General features: G+C 37.5%; 1 pseudogene; it reads right to left on the bottom strand.

Annotated features, from left to right (window-relative positions):
* The window catches only part of LOC131903668 (vomeronasal type-2 receptor 116-like), a 55,961-nt pseudogene that overhangs the window by 17,118 nt on the left and 22,107 nt on the right, over positions 1 to 16,736 (bottom strand).

Raw genomic sequence — 16,736 nt, 5'->3', positions numbered from 1 at the left:
CATGAAGTTTCCTGTTTAGATTCTATGCTTTAGGCTACTGCACCTCTGCTGTCCTAGTTAATCATCAGTAAATGATTGGGTAGATGTGCTGTTTTGATAAATACCTGTACCTAGTACAGTAAATTTACCAGCTACTTACCCTATTCTGAGAACATCAGGATGATAGGAAATCCTTCTCTTTTCTGTATAATGCACAACAATTTAATAGCCTCTAAATGTACCCTTCACCTAATAAACCAAATGAAGCAGTTATGATCAGTGTTCTATTTCCTAGTTCATAGGGTAAGCTAACACAGTGAAAGTCTGTTGTATTATGTTGTGTAAATGAGTGGATGCTCCAACTCATTAATAAGTTCCCTAAAGAAAGGACAGAATAGTAGAGTGAATAAAAACCCACAGACAATTGTCTGAGGATTGATAAACATTATTATTTCTTTTTCAGTCATGTGCATTAGAAGACAAAATGAAACACCTCAAATAGTTCAGGTGGCAATGAAATTAGTAAAACCCTCCATCATTTGTACTTCACATCAGGAACATAGAAGGCAGGAGGAACTGAATTAACCAAACAGGATGTCTAGATGCTGTGTGAATGTCTTCTAAGGGATTGCTATTTATGTACAACACTATTTGGACTTTGTCACTTAGATCCTATGATATGTTGGTTTTTGTTTTAGCATATTATATCTTATTTTATATTTTGTTATTATCTCTTAGAAACTCATTCTTTTTAAATGAGAGACAGAAATCAAGTGGATCTCGATATGATGGAAGAGTGGACAGGACTGATATGTGTAGAGGGAAGGAAAATTGATCAGAATATATTGTATGGGAAAAGAATCTGTTTTTAATAAAGGGAAGAAAGTTAAAAAGAAGAAAGCAAAATGCTTTCACCTTAATGAACTAGTTACTTATTCTTGTTATGAATTTGTTTATCCAGAGCATAATGCACATGTCAAAACTAACATTGAGTGCTTAATTGAGTATCTTACACACCATCATGGCATTCCAGATGCATTGTTTCTTTGTGTGTGTTTATATGTGTGTGTGTGTGTGTTTATTTGTTTTTTCTTTTTAAATCCCAATCAGTTTCCCTCCCTCCCCTCTTCACAAGTCCTCCTCTTGTCCCTATTCACCCAACATACCCATCCACTTCTCCTTCCCTGTTTCTCTCCAGATACATGGGGGCCTCCCATGGATATCAGTAGGCCATGGTATATAAAGTTTCAGTAAGACTGGGCACTTCCTCTTCTATAAATAATAGAAAGGCAATCAGAAGTAAGAACCAGGTAACAGAATCAAACACAGCCCCTCATCTCACTGTTAGGATTCTCACAAGAAGACTAAGCTATACCACTGTAACATATATGCACAGGGTTTAGGTCAGTCCCATGTTGGAGAGATAATTGGAATCTGGGGGCATTTCTTCAATGAGCTAGAAACCTAGAGCAATGGAAACTCCCAGGAAAAGATGAGGGTGACCCTACCCAAGTCTCTTAGCAATACAGGATACGGAGACTAAACCAGTCATCTCCAGTAACAAGGCATGTCTTTCAGTGGAGGGATTAGAACACTAATAGAGCATTATTTCTTACAAAGGAACTCTCTTCACAGGAAGAGAATTAAAACATTAGGCCCATATTCATGGAAACTACTAATTTAATATGTCCTTCACCATCCTTTATCAACAAGCATGGTGTAATGGTAACATAGCTTTTCAAAGGTAAGATACCATTTATGTGGTGCTTGCATAAAGGGCTGTGACAGTGCTTTCCAGAAGATGGCATATGCTTTGAATCAGGATGAAGATATTGTATGTTGTCTTTCTTAGCCATCAGTTATGGGTCAAGGAATTCCAGTGTGGAAATTGGAATGTTTCCACTCAATGTCACCTCTTATGACCCAGGGGAAAAAATGCTTACTGCTGCAGTGACTTTATGGTTTAATGTCCTAGAAATGTGCTTTCAGGAGCTGGAGAACTACTACCTGGAGACACAATAAATATTTCTTAAAATTAGAACCTGATATTTCACCATGGTAACTTGAGCTTTCAATTTTGTGATATGAACATATTACTAAAGGATTAACAGTGCTAAGAGATGTGATTAGTCCCCACTAGTGAGGGGAAACTTTTTTTTCTACAATGAAGGAGTAGAAGATTATGTCTGGATTACAGCAGAACCTTTAGGACTATGGTCTGTATTACTATGTCCTGTGATTGATGCCAGTGGGAAACTGAAACTAGAACTAATCCATGTAGAATGATACAGATCCCATGATTTTTAGAATGAAGTTAGAGATCACACATTCAGGGAAATTGTCAATACCTTCAAAGGTGCTTGGCGATTGTGTGGAGAAATAAATAATGAGAGGTAGTAGTGTAAGTACAGTAACACCAGCTAAGATTACATGAACAGCTGTGGAAATAATAATTTTTTTTGTTAAGAACAACTTTTTGTGTATAAACAAGAATTTATATCAGTATTTATGATTTAATTCAATATTTCTTATGGGTGAAGACAGTGATTGATATATTCATGGTTACTAAAGTTATGGGGAAAAAAGACTAAGTATTCCTCTGAAGACATCACCATCTACTTTTAAATGTATAATGAATTTGACATTGTATTTAAGATTGTTGTATCATATTAGTTGAAACATGTGACCTGGTTATTGTTTTTATAAGGAATAAAACATGACAGAAAGAGATTTGATTGTGTGTCATGTTGATGTAGGATGGATTTTGATTGGTTAACCTCTGTGTACAACTGTATTGCGTCAGAAATAATCTAACAAGCTATTAGGAAATCCTGTACCATATTATCTTAATGAGATTACTGGAAGAAGAAAGACTACCATAGACATGAGCATCATTTACTGATAACAGACCACACAAATTGTATAGGAAAAAAAGTACAATTTTCAGAGACATGTGCTCACTCATCTACCAAGTCAATCTTACTGCTGCTCTGGAATTAGTTCACTGATATTAGTTCCAGAATCTTTATAATTTCAAGACAAAATGACAATCAGCCTCTCTCCAGCAATCTTCACAGACTACAACACCAGATTTGGAGTGCTGAGACATCTAGTCTCTTGAATTGAACTATTGGATTTTCAGTCTCTCCAGTGTGAGTTATCTATTTCCATTGCTGATCAGCCTAGAACACAACATGGAAACCTATCTCATAAATCCCATAAATATACACATATAAGTAATCATTCTCTATGTTGTCTTACTTTAAAGAATCCAGACTAATACAGTGCACTTTCTGTAGCTTCATCCTCTACTGTGTAAGTAGTGGATATTATAAGTACTTATTAGCCTACTCTCCAGACCTACTACTATATGTTCATTCATAGGATGGTCTAAAATCTCTCTAAAACAAAGAAATAAATAGTACTGTGTGTTTTTATAAGCTTCATACCCCATAAACTCTCATAAAGGCAGAAGTAGTTAAAGCAAATACCTAACAGTTATTTTCTGCTGGACATACCTTTCTTTCTTTGGATACATGCACTGATGTATTTGCAAAATTCTTCTGCAATAATGAAATGCTTCAAAGGTGGTGGTGGTGCACACCTTTAATCCCAGAACTTGGGAGGCAGAGGCAGGCAGAGCTCTGTGAGTTCGAGGCTAGCCAGGTCTACAGAGATAGATCCAGGAAGCTACACAGAGAAACTCTGTCCTGAAAAACCAAATAAGTATATATATATATATATATATATATATATATATATATATATATATATATATATATATATATAATGAAATGCTTGACATGCAGATATAAATATTACAGATGTGAATTTACTTAATTTGTTTATAGTCTGAGAACTCAAACATCATTGCAATGTCAAAGAATTACTTGTCACCAATATCTTTTGGTAAATGTAATGCAAATGAATGGAGAGAGAAACACACACAAAAGGAAACAGAGAGAGAGAAAGATAGGTAGAGACAGAGAGATGAAAGAAGAAAGTGTAACATTGAGCATAGTGAAATTTTTGCATGTTATTTTAATTCATTGGTATATTTTTGTAATGTAAAAATATTTTAAATTCAAATGTATTTCATTCATATTCTTACCCTCTCACAAGTCCTTCCAGAATTTCTCCTTCTCCCTATCCTCCAAATCCATGTTCAGTCTCAAAAAACAAACAAGCTCAGTTAAAGAAAACACCCAAAACCCAAGATGTAGACAAATTTCTAAATAGTCTTTTAAAATAAACAACACAGATCCAAATATAGGGGTTAAAGCCTTAGATTTCAGGAAAGTAGGAATAGCCACCAGCTACCTTACCCATTCAGCTCTGCAACTTCCAAAATTGAGCTATTCCCTGTCCACCCATGCCTTCATTACCTTGCAGTTCTGCCCTCTCATTGATTCTTAGCAGAGCTACTTCACTTCCTTGTCACTGACTGTCTGTACAGACCTCCAAGTCTCTATGGCTGCAATATGGATTAAAGGCATGTGTCACTATGCTTGGCTGTTCCCTAGTGTGTCTTTGAACACACAGAGACACTGCCTGCCAGGTGTTCGGATTAAGGGTGTGTGCTAACCCTGCTTGAATAGTGTTAATGGAATATTATTTATGTCTACATTAGTTGGTCCAATGTTTACCTTTACCACACCTTCTGCATAATCCAGAAAGGAGGGGCATTGTGTTGTCATTGTTCCTTGAATAAGCATCCTTTCTAGGAATGCCCTGTTTACACTTCCTTTTCAAATGGGCTTGTTTACCACAACCACAACATCGGACAATTTTTCCTCAAAGCTTTTGAATATAACTGTCCTATCCACATAACATCATGGTAATGAGACTCAATATTAATTGTGTCCTTGATCCAATCCTCCAAGGGTGCTGACCTTGCTTTTAACAGCAACATTATTATTTTACATGCTGCATTCGCATTCTCAAAAACCAAAGATTCAATTATTACCTGTCTAGCTTCTGAATTTGGTATCATTCCATTTACTGCTGAAGACAGCCTTTGTAAGAAATCCATGAAGGTTTCTCTGGGTTCCTGTTAAACTTTTGAGAATGATTCAATCTTTTTTCCTGCTTTCTCAATTCTGTCCCATGCATTCATGGCTGCCATGGGGCATAGAATTAAGGTTGGGTTATCATATAAACATTGTCTTTGTATATCAGTGTATTCACCTTCTCCAAGAAGCTGATGCTGGGAAACTTCCACACCTCTAGTTCTCCATTGGTGTTCTGTTTTCTTAGGCTCTTATGCAAGCCATGTTTGCCATTGTAATTGTAGTCCAGACTCCAGGACAGATGTTATCAAACCTTTCCTGTCCTGAGGAATATTTCTATTGACCATGAGTTTAACATTTGCTTTATGAATAGACAATGCATGCCACATGATACTATAGCTTCCTTAAATCTCCTTAAATCTAACATTTCCACTGAGATGTAATCAACAAGTACATGCCCATGATCAAGTAGTTCCTGAAAGGCTATCAGATAAATTAAGTTTGGTTCTTTAAAAACAGGCTGTCTCTCTGTATCCATATAATTCAACACTGAAATAATTTCACCTTTAAATTCATTTGTCTGAATGAATATCTCTATAATTCATTTTAACAGGTTTTTCTAAGGCTTTTATCTTGGCACTTAAATTGACCAATATTGTTAATACTAAAATAAGGACAATTAAACAAACAATATCCGTAATTGATGTTACATACATTCAATCAACATTAATTATCCTCCCATTCAGGTTTTCCATTTTCAGACAGCTTAATGGGTTATCAAACAAAGACCAATTGCATTCCATTGTAAAAATATTTCCCATTTTTCAATGTGGATAAAATTCTCCTTTATCTAGTTTCTCCCTTTAAGTTATTTTAATGGACTTACCAAGTCTGCATAGAAAAGTAGAAGTCCAAGGGAATTTCAAAGCAACTATCTAGTGTGGTAGCAATCTAAAATGTGGAGAGAGAGAGAGAGAGAGAGAGAGAGAGAGAGAGAGAGAGAGAGAGAGAAGGCAAGCATACTAGCCACCAAGAGAAAAAAAGCTTAAGAAAGTCTAGTCACTTGTTCTGGCCTGAGCCATGCAGGGACTGATATAGGGGCTCTGTATCCCCATAAGTGGTTTGGATGCTTGTAGCTAAGGATGCTTGCACCTACAGTGAAGTGCAGCTCTGGCTGCATGTAGCCTGAATTGCTTGTAGCAAAGGCCAAGCCTGGGGGCTTGTAAGCTCCAAACAAGCCAGGGTCCTGTAACCCCTGGCCTGTAAGGCCACCTATGGTGATATTTTATTTGTATTAAAATGTTATTTGTATGTTAATAAATAAAGTTGCCTGGGTGTCAGAGCTATTAGCAAGCCATAGGAAAGCAGGGCACTGGTGGCATATGCTTGTAATCTCAGCACTTGGTAGGCAGAGCTAGGTAAGTCTCTTACCTAGGATTCAGCCAGTATTGGACACACATGCCTTTAATCTCAATACCAATCATAGAAAACCTGGAGGTCTATACAGACAGGCCATGACAAGGCGGTCATGTGGTTGGGTTTACAACCAAAGAGAAGGCAGAACAGAAACTCTATATAAAGACTTTAACACAAGAAGTACCTCTGGTTCAGAGAGGTAGGACCACCACAGGAGGAAGGGTAAGGATTTAGCTCTTAGCTCTGACCTCTTGGCATTCTTCTTTGCATTGGTTCTGTGTTTCTTATTTAATAAGACGGTTGGTTACATCTATAGCCACCAATGGTTATTTAATGAATTCTTGCCACCTGGGAACCAATTGTAGACAAATTTCTAAACAGTCTTATAAAATGTAAAACACAGAGCCAAATATAGGTGTGAAAGCCTCAGAAATCAGGGAAATTGTGATAGGCACCAGCTACCTTATCTCACAATCTCTAAAACTTCCAAAAATGAGCTACTTCCTGTTTACCCATGCCTCTATTGCCTTGCTGTTCTGTCCTCTCATTGGCTCTTAGCCCAGCTACCTCACTTCCTTGTCACTGCCTGTCTTTACAAACCTCCACATCTCTATGGTTGGTACTGGGATTAAAGGCACATGTCACTATGCTTGGCTGTTCCCTATTGTAATTAAATTGGTCACAATAATTCTGGGTTTAGTCCCAGATTTTGGCACCAAAATATGAGTTTTGCAACTTTGGGAAGGGTGTCCTGACTACCTGGGAAACAGGCAACACCTTGAGCTGCTTAGGACATCTTTGATGGCTGAACTGCAAGGTATAGCAGATATCTCGAGCTGCTCAGAAAAACAGCTCTTCCCTGAAGGAGTCCCTGACACCTGGAGCTGTTTAGCACAGCTCTGATGGCTGGAACTGCTAGAAGACTGTTTAGCTCTGGAACGAAGTTTTTCTGATTTTTCAGGAAAGTCAGGCCTAGAACTGCTTCAGCAAGGAAGGGTATCCTGACTGTTCAGAAAAGTCGAGGTATCCGGACTGTTCAGGAAAGTCAGGCTATACCTGGTGTGATGGGAGATGGTCTCCCTGCAGGATATAGCAATCCTGCTCCTCTACTGAAGAGCCGCTACAGCTGAGGTTTGCTCAGCCCCCACTTAAGGGGGCTTCCTAGCAGAGCTCTGCTTCTCAGGCCTAAGAAATTGAAAAATGTAACAATCTCCTCCAGCTCAGGAAAAAAAAACATTACTTTTCAGCTCTCTCTTGCTCTGTCCACTGAGAGATGTCTCAGTACAGATCTTCTGTTCAGCTCCCCCTTGATCAATCCACTATGGGATGTCTCAACAAGGTTCTTCTGTTCAGCTCCCCTTTGCTCAATCCACTATGGGACATCACAGAAAAGTTCTTCTGTGCACCAGTGAATGAAGGTCTTCACACCCAAAACTCTTTGAGAAAGAGATTTATTGGGGAAGGAAGTACAGGCAATAGCTACTTCTACCAGGGTAGAGAGAACAGCTCACAACTGACCAGGCAGGGTGGTTTATATAAGATGTCCTAGGAGCAGAGTCAACCTGTGATTGGTTAGATATATTCATCTCCCCTAAACATAGAGATCTTTGGCGAAGGTCTGTGGAACAATTGTAAAGGCCAAAATGTGTGAACAGACTGAGGGAAACATTGCTTTCCAAACACCACAGGACAGGTGAATATATGAAGTTACAGTGATTGTGACAGTATTCACAAGACCTGTGATTGCTTAACTGAGAAAAAAAATCTAGCATGGCACTGGGAAGTAGGCACAAAATCCCATGTTTCTTTTATTTTTCTTTTATAGAAAATAGATTGATTTCTCATACAGTATATACTGATTATAATTTCCCCTCTCTCCATTCCCAGTTCCTTCTAACAATTTCTCCTCTCTGGTTCCACTCCCTTTTTGTCTCTCATAAGAAAAGAATGGGCTTCTAAGAGAAAGCAACCAAACATGACAACCTAAAATATAGTTAGATGAAGCCAAAATATAATATCCAAGTTCAATGTAGAGTGAGTTGCCTTGATTTGTTCCTGATTTTCTGGGAGTTTTTATGATTTTCTCTCTATTTAAGTTCATGTTGGTTCTGGGCTAGCTGTAAATTGCCTTTATTATACTGAGTAATATCTCTTGTATCTCTAATTTCTCCAGTAATTCTATCATAAGAGGCATTGAGTGTTGTCAAAGGCCTTTTCTTCATTCAGTGAGGTGGTCCTGTGGGATTTTTTTTCTTTCAGTTTGCTTATATGGTGGATTACATTTACTGGTTTACATCCATTGAAGCATCTTTGCATTTCTAGGATAAAGCATAGTTAATAATAGTGAATGACCATTTTGATGTGTACTTGGATCCATCTGTTTGGAATATATTGAGAAAATATTCATCTCTGTTCATGAGGGAAATTGGCCTGTAATACTTTTTATTCATTATGTGCTTATTTGGTTAGGACAATGAATTGGACAATGTTCCTTTCTTTACATTTTGAGAAATGTGAGATGTATTCATGTTAAGATTTTTTTGAAATTCTGGTAAAATGCTGCACTGAAACTATCTGATCCTGAGGTGTTTTTCTTTTTCTTTTTGGTTGTGAGAGTTCAAATTTTTGCTTCTATTACACGACTAGCTATAGGTCTGTTTAAGTTGTTTGTCTGATCTTGATATAACTTTGGTAAGTGGTATGCGTTGAGAAAATTATGTGTCTTTGACATATCTAAGTGGAATCAAGTTATTTAAAATATGTCCTTACATTTTCTGCATTTCATTTGTGTCTGTTGTTATGTCCTCCTTTTCATTTTTAAGTTTGCTAATTTGGGATTTTTTTTCTCACAAGCTTTATTAATTTGGACAAGGGTATTTTAGTCTTATCAATTTTTTTTTATGGAACCAAATCTTGTTTCATTGATTCTAGGATTTATATTTGTTTTAGATTCTAGTTTATTGATTTAAGCCTTGAGTTCAATTATTTCTTGCTGTCTAATTTTGGGCATGATTTCTACTACTTTTTTTTCTACAGATTTCATGTGTACTGTTATGTTAGTAGTGTAAGTTATCTCTACTTATTTCATGTAGACAATTAGTGCTATGGACTCTCCTCTCAGTACTGTCTTCACTGTTTCCTGTACCCAGTTATGGTATGCTTTATAATAATTTTCCATCGATTTCAGCGAGTCTTTAATTTCTGTCTTAACTCATTTTTCATTCAGTAGTTAGTCCTGTATTTTCCATGGGTTTGTAAACTTTCTCCTGTTTCTATTGTTGTTCATTCCAATATAACCACGGTGCTCAGATTGGATGCAAGGTTCTGGTTCAATTTTTCTTGTATCTGTTAATACTTGCTTTGTATCTGAGCATGTGGTCAATTTTGGACAAACTTAGATGAGCTGCTGTGAAAAAGTATTTTTTGAGCATATTTGAGTCAAAGATTCCAAAAATAACTCTTCGAACCATGTTTTTTTTTTGTTTTTTTTTGTTTTTTAATGTCAGCAAGCTTCAGTATTTTTCTGCTTAAATTTGTCTGCATGCCTGGTCCATTGATGAGAGCGGGGCATTGTAGTCTTCCACTATCAGTGTTTGAGAGTCAATATGTCACTTAAGACATAGTAGTATTTTATTTATGTACTTGTGTATCATTAATTTTAGTGCATAGATGTTAAGAATTGCAATGTCCTCTAGGTGAGGTATTTCTTTGATGAGTATGTAGTGACATTTCCTATTTCTTCTCATCAATTTTATTTTGAAATGCATTTTATCAGATATTAAAATGGCTACACCTGAGTGCTTGTTAGGTCCTTTGCCTGGAATATATAGTTCTAATCATTTTACCTGAGGTGATATCTATTCTTGATGTAAATGTGTGTCTCCTAAGCAGATAATAGATTCTGTTTTCACATCCATTCTATCAGTGTGTGTAATTTTATTGTGAAATTGAAATCATTGAGATTGAGAGAGAGTAATGACAAATGATTGTTGATTCCTGTTATTTCGTTGTTGTTTTGGTGGTGGTGGTAGTAGTAGTGCCTGTGTTGTGTGTATGTGTGTGTGTGTGTGTGTGTGTGTGTGTGTGTGTCTTTACTCTTCTGATTTGCTTGTCTGAAATCATTTATTCCCTGTGTTTCTAGGGTGTGAATAACCTCTTCAGGTTATATGATTTCTCTAGTGCCTATTGTAGGAAAATATTTATAGAGAGTTATTGATAAATTTACTTTTTTATAGTTTAATGTATTTTAATAGTAAACTTACAGGAACAGCACAGAAGACAGACAACATTAAAAACATGTACTTGCATGTAGGATAACTTAGTTAGAAAAATATAGTGAATGGATGAAATCTACTGTATGATAAAAATGCTACAAACACCATTTAGCTGCCATCAATAAGAAATTTACTTATTTTTAAAAAATCCAAATGCTGGCATTGTCCAGAAAATTTTAACAAGTTTATTTATAATTGTTATAAAGTTGAAATGTTGAAATATGTTCACTGAAGCATTTTGCTTGCATTAATGCTTTACATCTTGCATTTATATTAAATATTCACACACAAATGAAAATGGAAAAGCTGCCAATACCTGATTTCTGTCCCCTATTTTTCCACTCTCAGTCATATACTTAGGTACCTCTTGACACCATGGAAAAAATATCTAACATTCAGAACTACTGATAACAGGAAGAAGAGGAAAAAAAATTTTGAGAATGAAATGTTTCACCTCATAGTGGACTCTTAAGCACATTCTCTGCGTATGCGGCATGCTAGCTGGATATCTTGTGGCATAATTGTTACACGTTTGGCATGGATAGCTCACAGGTTGGTATCTTCAAAAAGGCCAACCAGATAAGCCTCACTTGCCTCCTGCAAAGCACCAATCAAATATCTTATTTTGTCCATCAATGGTGACGGTAAATTTTACTGAGTATAGTAGTCTGTGTTGGCATCAAAGGTCTCATAGAGTCTGTATAATATTTACCAATGACTTACTGACTTTTACAGACTTCACAACCACCCCCCAAATACCAGGCAGTGGTGGAGCACACATTTAAACCCAGCACCCAGGAGGCAGAGGCAGGCAGATCTCTGTGAGTTCGAGGCCAGGCTGGGGTAAAGAGTGAGTTCTAGGAAAGGAGCCAAAACTACACAAAGAAATCTTATCTCAAAAAAACAAAAAAAGAAAGAAAGAAAGAAAGAAAGAAAGAAAGAAAGAAAGAAAGAAAGAAAGAAAAAAAAGACTTCACAGAGAACTTAGGTGTTAGGCTCTGCCTTTATGTGTTAATTGGTTAATTGATCATTTTCCATTTCATCTTTTAATAAACTTCTTTGTTTTATATATTCAGTATTTTTATTATGTACCAAGGGAAATTGTCTTTCTGGCCCAGTCTACTTGTTATTCTGATTGCTTCCTGTACGTTTTTAGATACTTACTTCTTTATGTTGGGGTAAGGGCACCTGATATTTAAATATTTTCCTGCCTTTGATCTGAGTTTCTTCTTTCCAGTCCAATTATTCTTTTTTTTTTGCAATACAATTCAGTTCTACATATCAGCCACGAATTCCCTTGATCTGCCCCCCTCATCTTCCTCCCAGCCCACCCCCCATTCCCACCTCCTCCAGGGCTAAGCCTCCCCTGCCGACTGAGATCAACCAGGTAGACTCAGTCTAGGCAGGTCCAGTCCCCTCCTCCCAGGCCGAGCCAAGCGACCCTGCGTAAGCCCCAGGTTTCAAACAGCCAACTCATGCAATGAGCACAGGACCAGGTCCCACTACCTGGATGCTTCCCAAACAGATCATGCCAATCAACTATCTCACCCATTCAGAGGGCCTGATCCAGTTGGGGACCCCTCAGCCATTGGTTCATAGTTCATGTGTTTCCATTCATTTGGCTACTTGTCCCTGTGCTTTAACCAAACTTGGTCTCAACAATTCTCGCTCATATAAACCCTCCTCTTTCTCGCTAATTGGACTCCCAGAGCTCCACCTGGGGCCTAACCATGGATCTCTGCATCCAGATCCCTCAGTCCTTGGATGGTGTTTCTAGCATGACAATTAGGGTGTTTGGCCATCCCATCACCAGAGTAGGTCAGTTCAGGCTGTCTCTCAACCATTGCCAGCAGTCTGTTGTGGGTTTATCTTTGTGGATTTCTGTGGGCCTCTCTAGTACTTTGCTTCTTCCTATTCTCATGTGGTCTTCATTTATCATAGTCTCCTATTCCCTGTTCTCCCTCTGTGTTGTTGATCCAGCTGGGATCTCCCACTCCCCCAAGCTCTCTTTTCCTCGACCCTCGCCCTTCATTACCCCAACTCATGTCCAGGCTATTCATGTACATCTCTTCCATTTCTCCATCATTGGTTGATCCCCGTGTCTTTCTTGGGGTCCTGTTTTCCAGGTAGCCTCCCTGGTGATGTGAGTAGCAGTCCAGTCATCCTTGTTCCACATCTAGTATTCTCCTATGGGTGAGTACATACCATGTTTGTCTTTCTGAGTCTGGGTTACCTCACTCAGGATGATTTTTTTTCTGGAAACATCCATTTGCTTGCCAACCTCATGGTGTCATTGTTTTTCTCTGCTGAGTAGTATTCCATTGTGTATATGTACCACATTTTGTTTATTCATTCTTTAGTTGAAGGGCATCTAGGTAGTTTCCAGGTTGTGGCTATTACAAACAATGCTGATATGCACATAGCTGAGCAAGTGCCCTTGTGGTATGATTGAGCATTCCTTGGTATATGCCCAAGAGTGTTATAGCTGGATCTTGGGGGAGACTGATTCCCAATTTTCTAAGAAAGTGTCATAGTGATTTCCAAAGTGGATGTACAAGCTTGCATTCCCACCAGCAGTGGAGGAGAGTTCCGCTAGCTCCACTTCCTCTCCAGCATAAGGTGTCTTCAGTGTTTTTGCTCTTAGCCATTCTGACAGGCATAAGGTGGTATCTCAGAGTTGTTTTGATTTGCATTTTTCTGATGATTGGGGATGTTGAGCAATTCCTTAAATGTCTTTCAGCCATTTGAGTTTCCTCTGTTGAGAATTCTCTGTTTAGTTCTATAGCCTATTTCTTAATTGGACTGTTGGGCATTTTGATGTCTAATTTCTTGAGTTCCTTATATATTCTGGATATCAGTCCTCTGTCAGATGTGGGGTTAGTGAAGACCTTTCCCAATTCTGTAGGCTGTCGCTTTGCCTTGTTGACCATATTCTTTGCTCTACAAAAGCTTCTCAGTTTCAAGAGGTCCCATTGATTGATTGTTTCTCTCAGTGTCTGTGCTACTAGTGTTCTATTTAGGAAGTGATCTCCTATGCCAATGCATTCAAGACTACTTCCTACTTTCTCTTCTAGCAGGTTCAGAGTAGCTGGATTTATGTTGAGGTCCTTGATCTACTTGGACTTAAGGTTTGTGCATGGTGATAGATATGGATCTATTTGCAGGCTTCTACATGTTGATATCCAGTTATGCCAGCACCATTTGTTGAAGATGTTTTCTTTTTTCTATTGTGCACTTTTGGCTTCTTTGTCAAAAATTATATGTTCATAGGTGTGCGGATTAATGTCAGGAACTTCAATTCAATTCCATTGGCCCACATGTTGGATTTTATGCCAGTACCAAGTTGTTTTTATTACTGTAGCTCTATAGTACAGCTTGAAGTCAGGGATCATGATGCCTCCAGAGGTTGTGTTATTGTACAGGATTTTTTTGGCTATCCTGGGTTTTTTGTTTTTCCATATGAAGTTGAGTATTATTCTTTCCAGGTCTGTGAAGAATTGTATTGTTATTATGATGGGGATTGCATTGAATCTGTAGATTGCTTTTGGTAAGATTGCCATTTATAATATGTTAGTCCTGCCTATCCATGAGCATGGGAGATCTTTCCATTTCCTGACATCTTCAATTTCTTTTTTTAGGGACTTAAAGTTCTTGTCATATAGGTCCTTCACTTGCTTGCTTAGTGTTACCCCAAGGTATTTTATGTCATTTGTGGCTATTGTAAAGGGTGATATATCTCTGATTTCCTTCTCAGCTTCTTGTCCATTGTATATGGGAGGTCTACTGATTATTTTGAGTTGATCTTGTATCCTGCTATGTTGCTGAAGGTGTTTATAAGTTGTATCAGTTCCTTGGTGGAATCTTTGGGGTCACTCATGTATACTATCATGTCATCTGCAAAAAGGGAAAGCTTGACTTCTTCCTTTCCAATTTGTATCTCCTTAATCTTCTTATGCTGTCTTATTTCTCTGGCTAGAACTTCAAGTACTATATTGAATCAGTATGGGGAGAGCAGACAGCCTTACCTTGTTCCTGATTTTAGTGGAATTGCTTTGATTTTCTCTCCGTTTAATTTGATGTTGACTACCGGCTTGCTGTAAATTGCCTTTATTATGTTTAGGTATGTTCCCTGTATTCCTGATCACTCCAAGACCTTTATGATGAAGGGGTGTTGGATTTTGTCAAATGCTTTTTCTGCATCTAGTGAGATGATCATGTGGTTTTTTTTTTTTCAGTTTGTTTATATAGTGTATTACATTGATGGACTTTCGTATGTTGAACCACACTTGCATCCCTGGAATGAAGCCTGCTTGATTATAGTGAATAATTGTTTTGATGTGTTCTTGGAGTCTGTTTGCCAGTATTTTATTGAGTATTTTTGCATCAATGTTCATGAGGGAGATCGGCCTGTAGTTCTCTTTCTTTGTTGTATCCTTGTTTGGTTTAGGAATCAGGGTAATTGTAGCCTCAAAGAAGGAGTTTGGTAATGTTCCATCTGTTTCTATTGTGTGGAACAATTTAGAGAGTATTGGTATTAACTATTCATTGATGATCTGGTAGAATTCTGTGCTGAAACCATCTGGTCCTGGGCTTTTATTTGGTTGAGAGACTTTTAATGACTGTTTCTATTTCCTTAGGGGTTATTGGACTATTTAAATAGTTTGTCTGGTCTTCATTTAACTTACGTATGAGGTACCTATCAAGAAAGTTATCCATTTTTTTTAAGTTTTCCAGTTTTGTGGAATAGAGGTTTTTGAAGTATGACCTGATGATTCTCTGGATTTCCTCAATGTCTGTTGTTATGTCCCCCTTTTCATTTCTGATTTTGTTGATTCAGATGCACTCTCTCTGTCTTTTGGTTAGTTTGGATAAGGGCTTGTCTATCTTATTGATTTTCTCGAAGAACCAACTCTTTGTTTCATTAATTTTTTGTATTGTTCTCTTTGTTTCTATTTTATTGATTTCAGCTCTCACTTTGATAATTTCCTGGCATCTATTTTTCCTGGGAGACTTTGCTTCTTCTTGTTCTAGAGCTTTCAGGTGTGCTTTTAAGTCCCTAGTGTGAGATTTCTCCAACTTCTTCATGTGGGCATTTAATGCTATGAATTTCCCTCTTAGCATTGCTTTCATAGTGTCCCACAGGTTTGGGTATGTGGTGTCTTCATTTTTGGTGATCTCTAGGAAGTCTTTAATTTCTTTCTTTATTTCTTCCTTAACCCATTTGGTGATTCAGTTGAGTATTATTCAGTTTCCATGAGATCATAGGTTCTCTATAGTTTTTGTAGTTGTTGAAATCTAACTTTAGACCATGGTGGTCTGATAGAACACAGGAGGTTATTCCAATTGTTTTGTATGTGCTGAGATTTGTTTTGTGGCCAAGTATGTGGTTGATTTTAGAGAAGGTTCCATGGGGTGCTGAGAAGAAGGTATATTCTTTTTTGTTAGGATGGAATGTTCTATAGATATTAAGTCCATTTGATTCATGACATCAGTTAAGTTCTTTATTTCTCTGTTAAGTTTTGATATCGGAGAACTATCCAGTGGTTAAAGTGGGGTGTTAAGGTCTCCCACTATTAATGTGTGGGGTTTTATATGTGGTTTAAGCTTTAGTAATGTTTCTTTTACATATGTGAGTGCCCTTGTGTTTGGGGCATAAATGTTCAGAATTGAAACTTCATCTTGGTGGATCTTTCCTGTGATGAGTATTTAATGCCCTTCTTGATCACTTTTGATTGATTTTAGTTTGAAGTCTATTTTGCTGGATATCAGGATGGCTACACCTGCTTGTTTCTTAAGACTGTTTGATTGGAAAGTCTTTTCCCAGCCTTTTATTTTTAAGTAGTGTCTATCTTTGAATTTGAGATGTGTTTCTTGTATGCAGCGGAAAGATGGGTCCTGCTTTTTGCATCCATTCTGTAGGCCTATGTCTTTTTATAGGTAAATTAAGTCCATTGATATTGAGGGATATTAATGACCAGTGACTGTTCATTCCTGTTATTTTTGGTGGTAATATGTGTGTACTTCTCTTCGTTGGGGTATACTGCTGTGGCTTTATCTA

This window comes from Peromyscus eremicus, chromosome 1 (genome assembly GCF_949786415.1).
Source record: "Peromyscus eremicus chromosome 1, PerEre_H2_v1, whole genome shotgun sequence".
Classification (NCBI taxonomy): Eukaryota; Metazoa; Chordata; class Mammalia; order Rodentia; family Cricetidae; genus Peromyscus; species Peromyscus eremicus.
Note: the sequence above shows the minus strand (reverse complement) of the source record. Positions and strands in the feature narration are given on the sequence as shown.